The sequence below is a fragment of the Penaeus japonicus genome, unplaced genomic scaffold (assembly GCF_977035675.1).
Source record: "Penaeus japonicus unplaced genomic scaffold, GWHDUDI00000001_assembly GWHDUDI00000018, whole genome shotgun sequence".
Lineage (NCBI taxonomy): Eukaryota > Metazoa > Arthropoda > Malacostraca > Decapoda > Penaeidae > Penaeus > Penaeus japonicus.
The window spans coordinates 32,610,347-32,616,781 of record NW_028234420.1 but is presented as its reverse complement, the minus strand read 5'-3'; the positions used below and the strand labels follow the sequence as shown (position 1 = coordinate 32,616,781).

Here is a 6,435-nt window from a genome sequence, read left to right as displayed (position 1 = left end):
TATTTAGAACTTTTCTATTTAGAGAAATAAATTGATGGAAATGATTTACACTTGTTTCAGTGCAATTAATTAAAATATAATGAAAATAGAAACACCAGATAATGGTGTAACATAAATTAAGATAAGGAATTACTGTATTGTTAATGAAGCAACAAATGTAGTCCTTCAAGTGCAAAACAAAGGATTTGTTATTAAGTGTGATGGAAGAATTTTTTTATTTTTGCATTCTTGAATCATTTAGGCATAGTTCCTATGCCTATTCATGTGTATACAATGTATATAGTATGAATAAACAATTCAAAATCAAAATCAATCACTGAAACAAGTGTAAATCATTTCCATCAATTTATTTCTCTAAATAGAAAAGTTCTAAATAAACAAAACAAAACACAGTCTGGTGAAATAAAAGGACCAAGAAAAACACAAAATACAAAGATCACTAAGACTTCCTACCTATTAAGAAACAAAAACAATATTAAACCCAAAGTAATGCAGCCAAGTTCATTAAGAAAAAAAAATCAAATTACTTAAAACAGCTCCTGGGTAAAACCTTAAACCTCCTAAGGCGTGATCTTATCACCCGGGGAAAACTAAAATATAGGCTTTAAAAGTTTACATCTGAATTATTCCAATGAGTAAGGGACCCTTAAAAAAACTAGCCTAATACGAAAAGAAAGAAAAAGCCAGAGCAGACGAGCGTTGAGGCATGCGGGTTAGACTGGGCGAAGGTCCTCCATGTCCTGTCACTCTGCGCTGGCGGGCTGCAGCGGGATTTCATTTGAGTGGGTGATGAGGGCCCTTCTGCATTATTTCCCGATAAGACTGAAATAAAGAGAAAAATGATTTAGTATGGTTTATGATCGTGATAACAAATGACAGATGTAAGTCTGTATGTATGTGCGTGTGTGTGTGTTTATGTGTGTGTGTTGTGTTGTGTTCATAATCATCTTTTCATATTTCTTTTAAAAATTGAATGATATTTTTCTCTCACCTTGTCGCCTCTTTTGTGGCCCCCTTTCTTATGGCGCGGCGGGGACTGGGGAAAAGTCATTATAATCATAAAAATAAAAGTAATAATAACGATGGTGAAGATAACAGAAATAATAACAATAACAATGCAAAACAAGATAGTTAGTATCATCATTATCATTATTGTCATGATTTTTCACGCTTTTTCAGGTGAAGTTAAGCAAACGTGATGGAAATACAAGCTTCAATTTTATGTCTATCCTTCTGTATATATGCATATAATTATATATAAATATATAATTTTGAACTGACCTTATAATCCTTCTGATAGTCGTCAATATCGCCTTCGGGATCCTCGCTGTCAGGGTCATCATCAATGTCCTCATCAGACAGGCCATCATAATCGGGCTCACGGGCCGTGGCACCAAGTTCCGCTTCCTTAAAAAATTTAAAAATAAATCAAACATATGCGCGTGTCTGTATGTAGCATATATGCACAATATCTACATATGGCAGAAAATAGATTTGATAGAAACCGAGACAATAGTTTTGAAATACTCTTGGATTTCATCTTCATATATTCAAACACATACACACAAGCGCACGCACAAACATACAAACACACGCACATACACACAAATATATATATATATATATATATATATATATATATATATATATATATATGTGTGTGTGTGTGTGTGTGTGTGTGTGTGTGTGTGTGTGTTGTATGTATATATATATATATATATATATATATATATATATATATATATATATATATATGTATATGTATGTATATATATATATATACATATATATATATACATATATATATACACATACATATGCATACATACACACACCCACACACACACACATGTATATATATATATATATATATATATATATATATATATATATATATATATATATATGTATGTATGTATGTATGTATGTATGTGTATATATACATATATGCATATATATTAACATATATAAATATAGCGAGAGAGACATAACCATAGAATGAAATTAAATGCTACTAACCTGCATCTTGACCTGCCTCTTGTAATAAGGCTTTCTTTCACGAGTGGGTCCGATTATCTTTCCGATTTCCTTTGAGGGGTTCCCCTGCGAGGCCTCGTCCTCAAGCTGAAATTATTCCATGTGTTACTGAAGAGTTCAAATTCAAATTCAAAAAATTTATTCCATAAATTACAATGGTTATTCTTAATACATATATACAATACATCTGTTTAATACGATGTCACAACTGACAATTTAGGAAATGTTCTTTTAATTTTGTTTTGAATTTATTTAGGTTAGTGATGTCTTTAACATTATGAGGTAGTAGGTTCCAGGCCATGGGTCCACGTATTAGCATTTGTCGTGTCCCTATTTCTGTGTGTGATCTCTTGACATATAGAGAATTTACTTGTCGAGTTTGAACACCTGATGTGTTACCCACAGTTTGTAAAGGCAGGATCCATTGTGGATAATTCCCATGGATGATTTTATGAATAAAAACACATGTATCATAACTGCATTTGGCTTGAATTTTTAACCATTTAAGTTGAATAATGTGTGGGGTGATGTGATCGAACTTTCTAACATTACCCAATGCAACTCTTGCAGCAAAGTTTTGTAGTCTTTGTGCTTTCTGCATTAGTTTTTTTTAGTAGAGCCCCAAATATTTAAACAATAATTAATGATGCTTAGTGTTAGAGTTTGAACAATCATGATTCTTGTTTCTGTAGGGATTTGATTTTTTATATGATTAAGATATATTAATGTTCCCATTACCTTTCTATGTATATTATCAAGTATTGATAATAAAGATAACAATACCAGTAATGATGATAATGATAAAAAAATAATGATCGTAATAATGACAATAATGGTGATGATAATAGTAACAACAATAATAGTAATAAGAATCCTAATGGTAATGATTATAGTAACTTTTGGAACGGCAGTAGTAATGATGAGAATATTAATGGCGATAATAACTATGATGAAAATAATGATGATAATAATGACAGTGGTAGTCAGAATATTGATATCAATAACAATGAAAATAAGGATGATGATGATGATGGTGGTAATGAATATGATAATGATGGTGATGATAGTAACAATGATAATAATAATGATAATGATAATAGTAATAATGATAATAATGATAACAATAACGAAAATAATGATAATAATGCTCATCATAATAATGTGATAATAACAATATCGATAACAATCATGATGATCATAACAAAGAAGAAAATTATAATCATAACAACAACAATAACAATAGTGACAACAACAACAACAATAACAATAATTGCAACAACAATAGCAGTCACAACAAATAAAATTATTGATAATGAGAGCAGTAACGATGAAAGAAAAAAAAAAAAAGAAATATCAATAATGCAAATCAAAATAGTAGTAATAATGATGATGCTGATAATAATGACAATAGCAATAATGGGGATAATGATGAGATAAAGATAATATTGATAATAACAATGGCAATGATGATACCGGTGATAATGGTAATGCTGATAATGATAATTGTGATGGTCGAAATGATATGTGTAATGATGAAAATGCTAATAAGGATTGCGATAATGATGATAATAGTAATAACAACAGTGAAGATATTTATAATGCAAATGGTAATGATGATAATGATAAAGATGATAATGATAACGATAACACCGATGATATCAATGACAATAATGCTAATGATAACAATAGCAATTATAACAACAATAATAGTAATGACAATTATTGTAATAATGATAGTGATAATATACATGATAACGATATGGTGATAATGATTATAATAATTAAGATGAATAATAAAAGTAATGATGATAAGGATGATAAAATTCATAATGATAAATAATAAAAAAAATAAAAGTTATCACAACGACCTAACTAACGAGAAGTGAACCCTAGTTATTTGAATGAAAGACACGCACGTCACCGACTGAGCCATCGAAGCTCTTAATAACATGTTATTTATTAATTGTAAAATACAAAGTATGTGATCATCAGTGATCATATAAAAGCACAATAACATACAGACATTTACAACTATATATATATATATATATATATATATATATATATATATATATATATATATATATATATATATATATATATATACATATATATATATATATATATATATATATATATTATATATATGTATATATATATATATATGTATATATATATATATATATTTATATATATATATATATATGTATATATATATATATACAGATCTGATACCGTAATGATAATGATAATGATAACAACACTACTTCTAATGATGATGATAATTACAATGATAATAATAATAGTAATGATAATAATAATGTTGATGATAATCACAATGATGATAATAATAGTAATGATGATAATGATGATGATAATTACAATAATGATGATAATAATGATATTGATAAATATATTGACTAATAATAATGATAACAATGATGATAATGAGGATATCAATAATATGATGATAACAGTAATGATGATGATAACAAAGATGATAATAACAATAACAATGATGATAATGACAATATAAAAAATGATGATGGAAATGAAAATGAGGATAATAATCATAATAATGATAACAAAACAGTACTACTAATAATGATAATGACGATAATAATAACAACAACAAAGGATAGTAGTAATAATAGTGATGATAATGAAAATGATGGTGAAAAATGATTAGAATAGTGACATTAAAGATAAAAGGGATTAATAGCAGTCATAACAATAAGGTTAAACGTTTTATTTAATTAAAAACAACGAATTTGGGAATTTTATCGTTGAGATATAAATAGTATTAATAATAAAGTTAACAATACCAGTAATGACAATAATGATAATGATGATAATGATAATGATAAAACAATAATCATGATGATAGTAATTAAATAATGATGATGATAATAGTAATTAAATAATGGTGGTGATAATAGTAACAACAATAATAGTAATCAGAATCCTAATGGTAATGATTATAGTAACTTTTGGAACGGCAGTAGTAATGATGAGAATATTAATGGCAATAATAACTATGATGAAAATAATGATGATAATAATGACAATGGTAAACAGAATATTGATATCAATAACAATGAAAATTAGGATGATGATGATGATGGTGGTAATGAATATGATGATGATGATGGTGATAATAGTAACAATGATAATAATAATAATAATAATAATAATAGTAATAATGATAATAGTAATAATGATAATAATGATAATGGTAATAATAATAGTAACAATAACGATAATAATGATAATAATGCTCATCATAATAATAATGATAATAACAATATCGATAACAAATCATAACAAAGAAGAAAAGGATAATCATAACAACAACAATAACGATAGTGATAACAACAACAATAACAATAATTGCAACAACAATAGCAGTCACAACAAATAAAATTATTGATAATGAGAGAGTAACGATGAAAGAAAAAAAATAGAAATATTAATAATGCAAATCAAAATAGTGATAATAATGATGATGCTGATAATAACGACAATAGCAATAATGGGGATAATGATGAGATAAAGATAACATTGATAATAACAATGACAATGATAATACCGGTGATAATGGTAATGCTGATAATGATAATTGTGATGGTCGAAATGATATGTGTAATGATGAAAATGCTAATAAGGATTGCGATAATGATGACAATGATAACGATGATAATGATGATAATAGTAATAACAACAGTGAAGTTAATTATAATGTTAATGATAAAGATGATCATGATAAAGATGATAATGATAACGATAACACCGATGATATCAATGACAATAATGCTAATGATAACAATAGCAATTATAACAACAATAATAGTAATGACAATTATTGTAATATTGATAATGATAATATACATGATAACGATGATATGGTGATAATGATTATAATAATTAAGATGAATAATAAAAGTAATGATGATAAGGATGATAAAATTCATAATGATAAATAATAAAAAATAAAAATTATCACAACGACCTAACTAACGAGAAGCGAACCCTAGTTATTTGAATGAAAGACACGCACGTCACCGACTGAGCCATCGAAGCTCTTAATAACATGTTATTTATTAATTGTAAAATACAAAGTATGTGATCATCAGTGATCATATGAAAGCACAATAACATATACAGACATTTACAACTATATATATATATATATATATATATATATATATATATATATATATATATATATATATATATATATAATACCGTAATGATAATAATAATGATAATAACACTACTTCTAATGATGATGATAATTACAATGGTAATAATAGTAATGATAATAATAATGTTGATGATAATTACAATGATGGCAATAATAGTAATGATGATAATAATAGTAATGATGATAATGATGAT

At 26.5% G+C, this 6,435-nt stretch overlaps 1 long non-coding RNA gene across 1 annotated transcript; it reads right to left on the bottom strand.

The window, feature by feature from the left end:
- Window positions 1–332: 332 nt before the first annotated feature.
- LOC147469934 (uncharacterized) lies at window positions 333–2,140 on the bottom strand. Its single transcript, XR_015191860.1, has 4 exons — window positions 2,020–2,140; window positions 1,282–1,407; window positions 992–1,036; window positions 333–822 (listed from the first exon to the last, which is right to left on the bottom strand). It is a non-coding gene; the product is annotated as an uncharacterized LOC147469934 (long non-coding RNA).
- Between the last annotated feature and the right edge of the window lie 4,295 nt (window positions 2,141–6,435).